The sequence below is a fragment of the Pezoporus wallicus genome, unplaced genomic scaffold (genome assembly GCF_028554395.1).
Source record: "Pezoporus wallicus isolate ANWC-B61680 ecotype Strahan unplaced genomic scaffold, APGP_CSIRO_Pwel_v1 contig_8473, whole genome shotgun sequence".
Classification (NCBI taxonomy): domain Eukaryota; kingdom Metazoa; phylum Chordata; class Aves; order Psittaciformes; family Psittacidae; genus Pezoporus; species Pezoporus wallicus.
Window position 1 is genome coordinate 1,546,653 of NW_026635907.1, and position 15,246 is coordinate 1,561,898.

Here is a 15,246-nt window from a genome sequence, read left to right on the forward strand (position 1 = left end):
TAGGCTGAAGTCAAGAGTAGGGGATTAAGTACGGTTTTGTGGTAGCAGGAATCCTCTCCTGGAAACATTAGCTTTGTAACCAACTGAACAACTGAAACAGGCACTCAAAAAGAGCAATTTCTCTCTAATACCTTGTCCTTTTACCACATTAACTCATGCTGTGTGCTTTCCTTTGAAAGCCCCCAAAATATATCTTCTTTTTATTAAAACTCTATTCCACGTAGTCTCTGCAGCCATGGTCATTTTGGTTTGCCTGCAGTGAAGTGCTGCAGCTCTGGAACAGTCACTTTGGAAGACACTAATTTGATCTATTCCCTCTTTTTTACCAGTATATGCCTTTTACCCCTCTGTTTCCCCCCACTCTCCCCCAGGAAAATAACCCTTTTGTCTTTGGAGTTCTTTAAATATATTTTAAACAATATTAGAGAACCACTTGTGAGTTCCTATTTGGGTCATTTGTGATGCAACCAAGCCACACTGTGATGTCATTCTCTTTGTAGCATAATATCCTGATGTTTCACTAGCTGTTAAACTATGACTTAATGCAAACATTATGGTTTATCTGATAGAGCAGTGTTGAATGCCATTTACAGAATTGAGATGTACATATACAGCAGTGATCCATGAATGGCAGTTACTACAGACCAGGAATGATTTTTAATGAGAACTGGACATCAAAATAGGCTTGGATTATGCTCTGCAGAGTGGTGATGCCTTCATTTGGATTCAGTATTGTATTTATACAGAGAATGTTTCCTCAGAGCAGAGGTGTGCTTGCTGTTTTTCACCCACTAAATGGGAGTTTTTTCTATCTGAATCATGGACTCATAGAATGGTTAGGGACCTTAAAGCTTATGCAGTCCCAACTCTCTGCCGGAGGCAGGGACACCTTCCACCAGACTAGGTTTCTCCAAGCCCCGTCCAACCTGGTCTTGAAAACTGCCAGTGATAGGGCAGCCACAGGTTCGCTAGGCACCCTATACCAGTGCCTCACCACCCTCACAGGTGCCTCACTTTTGCCTAAGAGCTCATCTCAGTCTCCCCTCTGGCAGGTTAAAGGCATTCCCCCTTGTCGTGTCCCTACAGGCCCTTGTAGAAAGCCTCTCTCCAGCTTTCTTGTAAGCCCCTTTAGGCAGTGGACCTGCCCTAAGGTTTTCCCTTAAGAAGCCTTCTCTTCTCCAGGCTGACCCAGCCCAGCTCTCTCAGCCTGGCTCCAGAGCAGAGCTGATCCGGCCCTCACAGCATCTCCATGGCTTCCTCTGGCCTTGCTCCAACAGCTCCACATTCCTCTTGATTGCTGTCCCAGAGCTGGACACAGAAATTCAGGGGGGGGTCCCTTGAGAGCACAGCAGAGGGGGGGAATCCCCTCCATGACCTACTGCTCATGCTCTGGGAGTGCAGCCCAGCACATTGGGGGGTTCTGGGCTCAAGCGGATACTGAAGCCAGGTCATATTGAGAACACAGTTCTTTCCCAGGGCCTAGTAAAATATAGCTTCAGAGACTCAAAACCTTTGGGTGGATGAATTCACCTTGCTTAAAGAAAGATAAAGGTAATTCTACCTCCAGTTTCTGGTGTATTTGTGACCCAAGTTCTCACTTTTGTTGGGGTTGTTAGAAGTCTCAGCTACCTGGGTATTTTGACTACCTAGAGAAATAGTTCCAGTTTTGCTGGTAGTTATCCAAATATCCATGATTTATCTTCACGTTATCCAAGATTAACTTGTTTATAGAAAGACCCCTAGTAGCTGTGCTCAGGGAATTTTGAGAGAGAAATATCCTAGATGGCTGCTCTAGGAAAGCAGGTCTTTAGAAGAACCCTGGGAAGAGGTGAGGTAGGAACAAAAGACTGGTTTAGTGCTGAAACAAAAAAAAGAAATGAGCATAAATATCAGATTAAATATTCCTCTTTGAATGCTGGAGATGCATCCTGGCCAATTATTTATAATTACTGAACAATTCTTAGCATGGTTTCTTCAGGAAATGAGGCTTGGATGATCACTGTGTCTGTCAGACCCACTTAATAACTGCTGGATCCATTCATCAGTTGCAGATCTGACAACAGAGTGATGCTGGCAGAACTATTGAGTCTGCACAGCATATTTGATGTGAAGTGACTGAGTGGTGGAACATGCCCAATTAATTCTCCCACACAGAGAAATAATACAACAAATTAAACATTCACATTTAAAAGAATTAACAAATTAAAAAAATACATGGGAGAATTGGAAATATTCTAAACCCAAGACAGCAAAGTAGTCTTTACCCAGTTAAGGGGATTGTGTGGATTATCTGGAATCTAGTAAGGATGTATTCAATATTCAGTATAATTTACCCAATGTATAAGAAACAAAACTTTGGTGGTTGGAATTAATGAGTTCTGATACTCAAATTATTCCTTATCTTCTTAAATTGTGTGATATTTTTAAAAGCATGTTGTAGGAAGACTACCTGTGACTGACACAGAAGCAGGATGCCCTGTCTCAGCTGCACTCCAATTCCTTTCATCATGTTTTCATAAATTAACACAAACCACGAAAAGAAAAAAGTCTGTTCTGATAGTTTATTTACTTGACTTACATTTCCCTGTAAAAAAAAAAAAAAAAAAGAAACCAAACCAAAAACATCCTTTAGCAATGTCTGGGTAATAGGAAGGGAACCAGTGCTTTGATTTAATGACAGAAACCATCACCTTCTACTGACAGCAGTTTTCTAACTTAATTCTTGATATTGTCCTGGCTGTTAAATGTTTCAGACACTAAATTGAGTCATTAGGAAGATGGACTAGTGGGTAAAACCAACACCATGGGAAGTTGGTTAGCTGATTAATGTCTTTTGAGCCTGATTTTTGAGGTCTCCATTAACTAAAATAGAGACCTGCAGGAGTGCAGGTGTTTCGTATTCCTACCTCTCTAGAGAAGCTATAACAAGATGTCTTCACATAGGAATGCAAAGAATCTCTTGTTTCACTTTTTGGAGCTTAATGCAGACAAATTCCTTCATGGCATTTCCTAAACGCTTTTGAAAGGTTCCAGGCCAAAGGAAAAAAAAAAACAACAAACATGAGTTTTTCAGTGAACTCATCTTCTGCAGCTTGCTCTGAGCTGGAATAGCAGTGCACTGAGCCAGGACACACACACAAAAAAATCTCTATTTTTATTCATATATCTATTATTATTATTTCTCACTATGTGCATGCACACACACGTGTGCACTTGCCTCTCCCATAAGATTACTACTATTTGCCCCGCAAACCTATGGGATGCTTCAGGAAACTCATGTATATTCCCATAGTATTTTGCAAATAACTTTAGCATTTGTCTCACAAGGTTAGTAGGACAATTTCCCAGTAGGTCTTCACACCTCATTCCTGTTTTCTAAAGCACTATACAGAAAACAGAACCTACAATCTATAAAACAAAGCCATATTGGATGAAGTGACCTGAGGTTGGACAAAGGAGTTTGGTGCCATGCTGCTTTCTGACAGAAAAAAGAAAGAAATCCTCATGCTTTTAAGAGTGACTCTAATAGTCACAGGAATGATGACGGTGATAAGCATTTTGGCTACCAAATGGCTGATCTGCTCAGTCTTTATACCCAACCAGCCGATGGTCCTTGATTTGCTTAAACTACATACAATATGTCTCCAAACTATGTGCAAAGGACTGTACTGTGTGACAATTTCTGTATATGTAGGAACAGTTTCTACTGACAATTTACAAGTGTCTCATTTACATAAAGTTGCATACAAATAGTCTGTGAATTCGTCTGGGCACAGTAGGGGCTGCTTGAGCTGGGTTATCTCCAGGACCATCTGAAAATCTACTTGGAGAACTGCTGCACCAATTACTCAAATATTTTGTCAAGAGTACAAGTTCAGTCAACCACCTTTTCCCAGGTAATTTCATCATCTCAAACTAGTTCTTTGTCACACCTGCTCAAAGACAATCTGGGGAGCTACAGAACCAGGTGGGGAATTAGTGATAAATTGCATTTGGTGTGCCCAGAAGCACACACCTCTGATACCCAGTTGCACCATAGTTATAACTATAGGGCAAGACAAAACCTCTTTTTCCCTTTTTTCTTTAAATGGAGATGTTCTCCCTTAATTAACATTCAATTAACATTCACCAGGCAAAGGACAGTGAAATCACAACTAACTTTTGCAGTCTATTTGCCTCCCATTCAGGCTACAATTCTGAGGAGAGTATTCTCTTTCAGCTATACATGGGGAAATCTTCTCAGCAATCCTCTAACAAATTAACCGGACTTGTGAATGCCAGACTTCAGTGGGAAACCTTTGTTTAGGTGCCGAGCTTGCTCTCCCATACATGTGGTAGTATAATATATCCTTTGCCACTTCTCTCTAGACCAAAAGGTTCTTATGTTACAAGAGGAAGTATTTGTGGTAAGTCAAGTCATTCTTTCAAAGTCCTGTAAAGTCTTGCTAACATGTTTGCTAACAACAGCTAGTAAAACATCCCCTTATACCTGAAACTTGAAACTCAGATTAGGAAGTACCCTGATGCCCTGATGGCATTGTCTCCAGGGAAATTAAATCCAGACACAGAGCAGCACGTTACTTAAAGGAAGCAAGATGACAAAACTTCACTAACATGATCTAGCCCATCTCTTTCCACAGACTTACCAAGTAGTTGCCAGAACCACTAGTATCTGTGAAAGATTCTTTTTGACCATATCTTTTTATAGGTTTAACTTACAACAAGTAAGTTAAATGAAAGACCATACGACAGTGTTTATGGTATGCTTTGGTGGTCTCCACAGAGGTACAGAAAGTATCTGAAGAAATGTTTGTGACTAAATACCTGTGTGCACTTAGACTTAAAACTGTGTGCTCTTAGAGTCTTGAGGAAGGGAGAAGAGAGGATGCAACATAGTAAAGGCTGTTCATGAACCTTTTAATGTTGTATTACTGTCTGAAGCCATTTACTTATTAGTCTTCCTAACAGAAGTACAGAAGCTTTCTTCATTCATCAAAATTGCAGAATTCAGAAGGAGGAAGGTGGTGGAACACATATTCTTGCTTCAAGAGGCAGAGAGGGTCTCTGTTAAAGAAGGCCTGAATTTCAAGTGGCTTCTCAAAGGTTTGTGTGAAGAAAGGATATTCCCTGCTGCTCACTGAGGGCTATAAGAGCAACACAAGAAAAATTGCTCTGAGTGCAGAAGCTATTCTAAATGGAGCAAATAAGCATCTACTTCAGCATGCACGTTATAAACAGCAGCTCCAAAAGAAAAATAACCTCTACTTCAGTGCTCTTTCAGCTGTTTATTTCCTTTGCCTGCCAAAGTGAATGATCTCACTTGAAGTAAGAAGACACTACATTCCTGAGGAGCCTCTGCAGTTAGTGGATGTGGAAACAGGATGGCAAGCAAAAAGAGATGTGTTTGTTCTAACTTTCTGTGAGGCTCTTATATGGATTTTGTGACTGCCATCTCTTGTTCTAATTGATAGCTCTTCTCCAACTTAATGATATCTGCATATCTCCTGGTTTACAGACAGAATATGTAGGCAGAGGGAAGCTAGCCCTTATAGTGGTATCCACATAACAAGTGGCAATCCCATGTGTATCCATATTACAAGTGGCATCCCTATGGCAGGGGGGTTAGGACTGGATGATCTTAAGGTCCTTTCCAACCCTAACTATTCTATGATTCTAAGTACCTGTGGTAGAGCAAAGCGCCAAAAGCAGGTCCCCCAGGGCCCTCTGCTATAAACTCTCCACCCTTCCCTAGACTTAAAAATAATACAACAGTCCCCAAAGTCAAAACTGTTAAAATAGTCAGGAAGAAATTTTGCTGAAGGCTGAACAGAAAATAAAACCCTGCCGGTGCTACACTCCCAGCCTTGCAGCTGAGATAGATATCAGCCAGATTCAGCAAACTGCGGCTGAGAGTCTTGAATCTCAAGAAGCCTTCAGTTAAAAACAAGTTGGTTGTTTTAGGGCAGGTGAAGTCCTAAAGATTTTGTTCTGTGGAATCATCTATCCCTGCATTCATGTTATGTTGTACTACAGGAGGCTAAATGAGAAGTAAAGGAGAAACAGACGTTTATCTGAGCACCAAAGTAAAATAGAGCTTTTACAGAAAACTGCAGGCAGCTGATGCAAATTAGCTCATCACCATGTTTTAGCAAATCTTATTTCAATCACAATAAACAGTTCATTTTTAACAATGCCTCATATGGAGATAATATTTGTGTTGTCATTTCACATGGAAAATTAAGGGGTTTTTAATTAAAAAAAATCCTGGAGAAGACTTAAAAAATATTTTGACAATTATTTTGGGGAGAAATTTCATATGTTGATACCATATTAATATTTTCAGCTGAAAAACCACCAAGAAGTGAAATACTGAAATGATTGTTCATGGGTAGCTCCCAGAAATGCACACTGTTTTTTCTGTTACAGTGTGAGGCTCCCTGTCTCTAGGGTTCACATTTCAGCAAAGGATTTTGATGACACAAGTGGAATTGCAAGGTGAGGAGAGCCATGGTGAAGGTGGCTAAAGGTGGAGATCTTATAACTTTATATTCTTACATTTGTGCTATTTCCTAGCCATGAGGCTTATGTTAACCTATTTGAATTTTGACAGAGCAGATAAAAACTTGCATGAAAAACAGCAACACAGGTAGATAAAACTATTTCATGGTAAGACGAAACTGTTTAAAGCAGGCTTCTCTTCTACAAATAACGGCGTTTCCACAGACAAAAAGATGAGCACTGGGAGAGGTATGAAATATTTTCCTTGCATTAGTAGTGATTTTGAGATGATCCCTCATTGTAAGACTGGTGTTGCTGGGAAGCAGGAGGAGGTATTTAATGTCTTATTGCCCTGCTGACTGACCCCACAATGAACATTTGTTTTGTACAGAATAAAGGACTCTTGCTCACAGGAGGCATATGAGTGTCAGTGTGGTACATTTCTTCCAGTCTTGAGCTGCCACTCTTCCTTCTGGTAGTTTATAAAACTGAAAAACCTGTGATTTCTTCTGCTTCCTGCAACCTTGTCCCAAACAACTCTCACTGCCACTGCATTCAGTTAAGAAAAATGGGCATGGAAGAAACATATGTGTGTCTTTTGTTTTTTGTTTGTTTTTTTTTTCTGGCAGGAACCAGCTCCAGTGTATGGAGGTACCATGACTAGGTCTCTAACCTCAACCAGTGTGACTTGTCTCCCTTGCCTTCCCCTACTCCAGCCACATCTGCATCCCTAATAGAAATGTCACTGTACCTTTCCTGCAGAAATGGCAAGCTACTGGCTATGTCTCTGCTAAGCCAGTAGATACTCAAAGTTGACAATAAGTCAAAAGACAAATTCTGGACTTTTATTCCTCCCTTGCAAAGTATAGAATCAAAACTTGGACATTACCAAGCTAGCTTATATATTAATAGCTTGCCTTGAGATGGTATTTACTTAAATTATAGCCATGTGTACTTAAGGTCTGTGTATCATTACAATTTCCTCAAAAGGTAATGAGCAAATTACCATTACTATAGAATAGAAAGACATGATTTTTAAAAATAAATCTTGGGAGAAAAAGTTATGGACATTAAATTAACAATATGTTCTGTTGCTCAGTGCTTCTTTCCCTAAAAAATAATTCCTTATATTAAAGAGACTCAGGTTGGAGTTGTGCATGATCAGGTAATCCCATCACAACTCAATCGTATTGGCGTGCTTTCTATCCTGTCCGCTTTTTATGTCATTAGTGTCAGCTTTTACAGAACATAATCCTTTTACCATATTCTGATATTGATGTGTCCATTTACATGTCTGCAAAATTAAATCGTAGCAAATCATCTAGTACAACATTAGTGTGAGGGGAGCTCCTGGGAGGGTCACTCCTGGACAACGACTCACAAGAATCATTGATCTTAAAAAGAGCAAATGAATCCATTGAACCACCGTTTATTACTTAGTCTCATTCAACTATTGATCGGGTTTATGCTGACAGGCTCTATGGTGTCCTGTTTTGTGAGACTTTTAATGCATTCTGAAAGATTCTTGCTTCCAGCATCTGAGTTTTACCATCATTGAGGGATTGCTGAGGTGAGTAGCTCGAGAGAGGACGCCTTCAACACTGGAGCGGGGGAAGCTCAGCGTCCAGGAGCCTCAACTCAGAGCGGCGAGAGCCAACGAGGGAGCCTCAAGTCCTCGACAGGAGCTGCCCAGGAGCCGGCAGCTCAGCTGAGGCGAGCAGGGACTCACAGGGGGCGGAGCCGGGAGGAGCGGCACCAGCCCTGAGGGGGTAAAAACCTGCCCCAGGGAGCGCCATGCTGTAGTTTGCGCGACAGGTGAGTACGAGCCTTAGGACCAGGGCCTGGGAGCTCCGCTCTGTCTGCCCCGGCGGTGGCACCCAGACAGAGCCGATGGGAGGGGAGGCTGCAGTGCAGAGCTCGGGGTGTAGAGAGTGCCTGCACTGGTCTGGTGAGGGGAGGGTGCACAATGGGCAGGGCTGCACTCGGTGCTCCCTGGTGGAGGTGCTCCTGCAGCAGGGGCTGAGCTGCGGGACGCTGTCAATAGGCTGAGAGATGTCAGGGAAGCTGAGGGGAAGCAGGACTGCTTGCTCCAGGCCCAAACCGTGCAGGGGCCTCATGTGTCCATTGCAGCTTATGCAGGAAAGAAGGGAGCAGTTAACCCGGGAAGCTGGGAAATAGTGACAAAAAAACAAACAAACAAACAAAAAAAAACCAAAACCACACACAAAAAAAAAAAGGAAGGAGACAACTAAAAGCAAGGAGCTTCCTCCTAAATCTGATGTCCGCACCCAGAACTACTTAGCTGTCCTGAAGGGGGCTGATGAGGAAACACACTCGTACCAGAAACAGCTGGCTGGTGCACTGGTAAAGAAGATCTCTACTGGTGCTGCCAGGAAAAAGGGTCGGGTCGTAGTAGTAGGGGACTCTTCTTTGAAAGGAACAGAGGCACCCCTCTGTCAGCCTGACCCAGTCTCAAGGGAGGTGTGCTGCCTACCAGGGGCTCGAATCAGGGATGTTGCAGAGAGGCTGCCTGCTCTAGTAAGTCCCACTGAATATTACCCACTACTATTGATTGGTGTGGGTGCTAGTGATATAGATAGCAGCAGACAGAGAACATAAAGAAGGACTACAGAGCCCTGGGAGAGGTGGTTAGGGGCTCTGGAGCTCAGGTAGTCTTTTTGGCAATTCCCAAGGAGAAAGGGGAGGACTCTTTAAAGAGGCTAGGAGGATTTGCCAGATTAATAAATGGTTAGAACAGTGGTGCCACAGTTAGGGGTTTGGGTATTTAGAACATGGCTTCACTAAGGGGAAATCCTGCCTGACCAATTTGGTGGCCTTCTATGATGGGGCTACAGAACTAATGAACAGGAGTAGAGCAGATGACATCATCTACCTGGACTTGTGCAAAGCATTTGACACTGTCGCACATGACATCCTTGTCTCTAAATTGAAGAGATGTCCATTTGATAGGTGGACCACTTGGTGGATAAAGAACTGGCTGGATGGCAGCACGCTAAGAGTTGTCATCAATGGCTCAATGTCCAGCTGGAGACCAGTAACGAGTGATGTCCCTCAGGGATTGGTGTTGGGACCAGTCTTGTTCAACATCTTTGTTGCTGATATGGATAGTAGGATTGAGTGCGCCTTCAGCAAGTCTGCCGATGACACCATGCTGTGTAGTTCAGTTGATACCCTGGAGGGAAGGAATGCCATCCAGAGGGACCTTGACATGTTTGTGAAGTGAGCTGATGCCAACCTTATGAAGTTTAACCATGCCAAGTGCGAGGCCCTACACCTGGGTTGAAGCAATCCCAGGCACAACTACAGGCTGGGCAGAGAAGAGATTCAGAGCAGCCCTGAGGAGAAGGATTTGGGGGTGCTGGTCAACGAGAAACTTAACATGAGCCGGCACTGTGCACTCGCAGCCCAGAAAGCCAGCCATATCCTGGGCTGCATCAAAAGGAGTGTGACCAGCAGGTCAAAGGAGGTGATCCTGCCCCTCTACTCTGCTCTCATGAGACCTCACTTGGAGTATTGTGTATAGTTTTGGGTCCTCAACATAAAAGTGACATGGAACTGTTGGAACAAGTCCAGAGAAGGGCCACGAGGATGACCAGGGCACTGGAGCACCTCCTGTATGAAGACAGGCTGAGAAAGTTGGGGCTGTTCAGCCTGGAGAAGAGAAGGCTGCATGGAGACCTCGGAGCGATCTTCCAGTATCTGAAGGGGGCCTATAAGGGTGCTGGGGAGGGACTGTTCATTAGGGACTGTAGTGATAGGACAAGGCATAACAGGTTCAAACTTCACCAGGGAAGTTTAGATTGGATATAAGGAGGAAGTTTTTTACTGTAAGGGTGGTGAGGCACTGGAATGGGTTGCCCACGGAACCTGTGAATGCACCATCCCTGGTGGTATTCAAGGCCAGGTTGGACAGAGCCTTGGGTGGCATGGTTTAGTGTGAGGTGTCCTTGCCCATGACAGGGGGCTTGGAACTTGATGATCTTAAGCTCCTTTCCAACCCTAACTATTCTATGATTCTATGATTTCTGTACTTTTCCTCTCCTTCAGGACTGTTATTTCTATTGCATAGCTACAGATTTAAAGTGGTTTATACTATTTGGTTATATTTACACAGATATCAACTCAGCCATCACTTCCAAAGAGCCTCCCCTTCCATGCTAATGTCTCTCTTTTTTGTCTCTCGTATTCCTTCCCCTTTATGGCTTCAGCCTCACTTTCTCTCTCCCGGACAGTTCTTCTATCTCACCAGTGGAAAAAGTAAAAATCTAATTTGGTTGTACTTCTTGACACCTCTCATAGCCAAGGAGGTTGACAATTTTCCTCAGTCTTTCCTTCTGGTGTTTGCTTTCTTGTCTTTATGTGTTTTCCCTGACTAATGAGGTGGTTGGTGACAGCCAGCATGGCTTCGCTAAGGGCAAATCATGCCTGACCAATTTGGTCACCTTCTATGATAGGTCCACCACAGAACCGATGGACAGGGGTAGAGCAGGTGACATTGTCTACCTGGGCATTTGCAAAATGTTTGACACTGTCTTGCACAACATCCTTGTCTCTAAACTGGAGAGACATACATATGATGGATGGACCACTTGGTTGATAAAGAACTGGCTGGATGGCCACACACAGAGTGTTCAGGTCAATGGCTCAATGTCCAACGGGAAATGGGGATTTGGTGTTGGGGTTGATCCTATTCCATATCTTTGTCGGTGACATGGACATTGCCATTGGTGCACCTTCAGCAAATTTGCTCATGACACCTATCTGTGTGGTCCAGTTGATATGCTGGAGGGAAGGGTTGAGATCCAGAGGGACCTTGACACGCTTGAGAGGTGGCTGCTGCCAACCTAATGGAGTTCAACAAAGCAAGTGCAGAGTCCTGCACCTGGCTTGGGACAATCTCAGGCATAGCTACAGGCTGGGTGGAGAAGAGATTCAGAGCAGCCCTGCGGAGAAGGACTAGGGGACCTTGATTGATGAGAAATTGAACATGAGCTGGCTTCAGTGTGTGCCTGCGGCCCAGAAAATAGCCATATCCTGGGCTGCATCAAAAGAAGCGTGACCAGTAGGACAAAGGAGGTGATCCTGCCCCTCTTCTCTGCTCTAGTGAGACCTCACTTGGAGTATTGTGTACAGTTCTGGTGTCCTCGGCATAAGAATGACATGGAGCTTTTGGAGCAAGTCCAGAGGAGGGCCATGAGGGTGATCAGGGGGCTGGAGCACCTTGCATATGAAGATAGGCTGAGAAAGTTGGGGCTGTTCAGCCTGAAGAAGAGAAGGCTGCGTGGAGACCTTAGAGCAATCTTCCAGTATCTGAAGGGTGCCTATAAGGGTGCTGGGGAGAGACTCTTCATTAGGGACTGTAGTGATAGGACAGGGGGTTTAAACTTAAAGAGGGGAAGTTCAGGTTAGATATAAGGAAGAAGTTCTTTACTGTGAGGGTGGTGAGACACTGGAACAGGTTGCCCAAAGAAGTGATAAATGCTCCATCCCTGGCGGAGTTCAGGGCCAGGTTGGACAGGCCTTGGAGCAACCTGGCATAGTTGAAGGTGTTCCTGTCTGTGGCAGGGGTTTGGAACTAGATGATCTAAGGTCCTTTCCAACCCTAATTATTCTATGATTCTGTGATTCTATATGTAGCCTTCTGCTTGCTCTGTATGTGCTCTGTGAAAGAGCAATACAAATAGTATCCTGTAAAAGCTAATTGCGTAGTAACTCTGTATTTATGTCAAACTTTAAACTCTGGATTTCTAACTTCAGGAAGATTTGTTGCAGGGGTATAACTTTTTTCAGAAAAGGCCAATGAAAAAAAAAATGGAAGGAAATTTTATCTCAAATTGAGATCATGAGAGTATAAGCTAGGGCAATCCAGCAAGATTTTTGTTTCAGCTCTTTCACCTTTTACGGAACTTTGAAGTCTGTCTTGTGTTTGTCTCCAGAGGCAGGTATTAGAGCATCAAGTGCCCACATCATTATGGTCACTGTGTGGCCTTAACAGTTTGTGAAATTCAAACAAGAACTGAGAGAAGACCTTGGTATAATGATATTTCTGAATTCTCAGAAAAAATAAAAATTTGGACAGAATGGTTTAGGAGCTTACCAAGAGTGGTTTAGAGATAATGTTTCTCATTAGATGCGTTAGAGAACACTGGTCTGTGCTCACATCTTCCATGCTTGTTTCATATCCTGTTGTGGAAAGAAGGTTTTGCTGCACAAGGGACTGGCAGCAGGACTTGGGCCTCAAATATAAAGTAGCTTCCCCTTTCAACAGGCATGAAAAGCTTCCCTAACTGCAGTTGACTTATTTTGACCCAGATCTGGAATTCTCCATCTTCTGTTTGCCCTTTGACTGTAATTTCTGCTAATCTCAAAGTATCTGAGGCAGTGTGCTGAACTTTTTCCTAGTTAGTTTGTGGGTTTTATTGGTGGGGGTTAGGAGAAGGTTATGACCTATTTTTCGTGCTAGGAAAGCAAGGTACATAAGTTCTTATCTCCTATCAGACGTGTAACCCCTCATAAATTATTCCTGAGTACACAAACTTGGTAAAATTTTAACCTGTCTGAAATTAGTTTCCTCCTCTCTCACAATAAAGGGATTTTGGATTGCCAGGTAGAACTTCAACTTAAACATGAGATCAGGTGTATCAAGATATAGAAAATGAGGGCTAAATTCCCAGCTGGTAGAAGTTAACCTGGCTGCATGTACTACAGGGGGGCTGTACTCTTGTACTCTTACTGAAAGTCTGCTCTAGCTGTAGAGAAGTACTGTACTATCACGAAAAATGACTATTAATTAAATTCATGGGCATAGAAGGTTTCCCCAATGCAAGAATAACCTCTGACATATTAACATCCAGTCCATTATCTGATTGTTCAAGCAGAACAAGATGTTAACATGAGCATTGCGCAATTTGATAGAAAAATTTGAGACACACTGTTCATGTGATTTTTTTTTCTGTAATCGATTGCAAAACTTCATTTATTTTGTATCTGTAAAAACATATTCATATCTGCCATCTTCTTTTAATGGGTTGACCAGGAAACAGCCATCTGATGCAGACTTTTGCCTGTCTTTACATATATTATATATATATATATACGCGAAAGAGACTTCATGACTCTTTCTTGAAGCCTTCTGAGCTTGTTGTGAGGTAAGATGCATCCATTTAATATTTCCATCTCTATTTTGAAAATAAACGTTTCTTTGTTTTTTCTGCAGGAATCTTGGGAATAACCTTTACTTTAAGAGCTAGTCTTTCTTTATAATGTTTAAAATCATTTCCAAATGCATATAGAGCTTTCTTCATGACAGAAACTGGTTTAAAGCTTGGAACATTTAACTTTCACTTTGTTAGATTTATTTTTTTATTGTCTTGGTATACTTATTGCTTCAAAAATGTTTTGGATTGTCACACAATTTGGTTATGGAAAACTTACTCCATAAGCTGAATAGATTATTTTTCTTTCTTTCCTTTTTTTTTTTTTTCTTCTCTCTCTGTAATGTTTCCGTTTAAAAAAAATTAGGAAATCTCTGAGGACAAAAAAAGAGAAAATCATTTAACTTATGTATGCAGACTATGCAGTTCTGAATATAAGATTTTGAGGGGAGGTTTTTTGGCTTTGTTTTTTCCCATCAAAGACAACAAGTGTGTCAGACAGTCTAACACATGAATTTGTAACTTGGTGCTCCCGTATGCCATTGGTGTGGTTGTTTAGTGCATGCTTTGAGAGTTGATTTTAAAGGTCTTAAAGAGTCTCTTTTAATAATTCATATTGATTCAGTACAGGGTGAAGATGATTGACATGTTAAATGATTAGCACTTACAGTATGAACATGTTAATTACTGTATTTTTAATGCTGTTAGCTTTTATAAACCAAGAAAAGGTGTTCTTAAAGAGACACTAGTAGATTTGCAACACACTAGAAAACAGTGTTATACAAAGCAGACCTAGAAATATTTCTTTCTTTTCAGTCTTCTCTCTCCCATCTTATAATTCAGCAAAGATGTTTTATTCATTTGGCTCTTGTGCCTGAACACCAAGTAAAATAATGATTAATAATAATAATGCAGTCATGAATGGTGTTATAGGGTGGTCCCCTACCTTCCCTCTGTGATCAGGAGTGGCTGCTGTTACAAACACAGTCATAATCCTGTGGTTTTCAACGTAAGTTGAAAGCCTTTATCTGCTGCAGTGTCTGAATCACAGTGCTGACTAGCAAACAAGTAGAGTAAAACAATTTATAGATACATTTTCCTCCCTTTCTTTCAGAAAAAATGGCTTAGCCATAAACAAAGGTTGTCATGCAGTAAAGCAAAAAAGAATTTACTTTTGAGTGATGCCACTTGACATAACATTGTGCTGCAGACCATAGAACTAATCTTTACCTATATCTCTGGGCCATTTCAGCCTGGACATTTTATTGGCACATATATTGTTCCACATCCTTATGGGACTAGGGGAGGATGAGTTTCAGTGGCGAATGCTCCATCCCTGGCGGTGTTCAAGGCCAGGTTGGACAGAGCCTTGGGTGGCACAGTTTAGTGGGAGGTGTCCCTGCCTATGGCAGGGGGGTTAGAACTAGATGATCTTAAGGTCCTTTCCAACCCTAACTGTTCTATGATTCTATGAAGACTTGCAGGATGCATTGAGTTAGTGAGACTATGGCAGAGATAAGGCAATAGGTAAATCGAAGGCTACAGGTAGTGGTCGGGGCAGAAATGCTGTAGC

General features: G+C 42.2%; 1 protein-coding gene across 2 annotated transcripts in view; it reads left to right on the forward strand.

The window, feature by feature from the left end:
- The first annotated feature begins 13,535 nt into the window (after window positions 1–13,535).
- Window positions 13,536–15,246, forward strand: part of LOC130593436 (urea transporter 2-like) — a 346,378-nt gene continuing 344,667 nt past the window's right edge. For both annotated transcript variants that reach the window (XM_057398584.1, XM_057398585.1), the window contains exon 1: window positions 13,536–13,667. The gene's annotated coding sequence lies outside the window, so the exon portion shown is untranslated. The remainder of the gene's footprint in view (window positions 13,668–15,246) is intronic.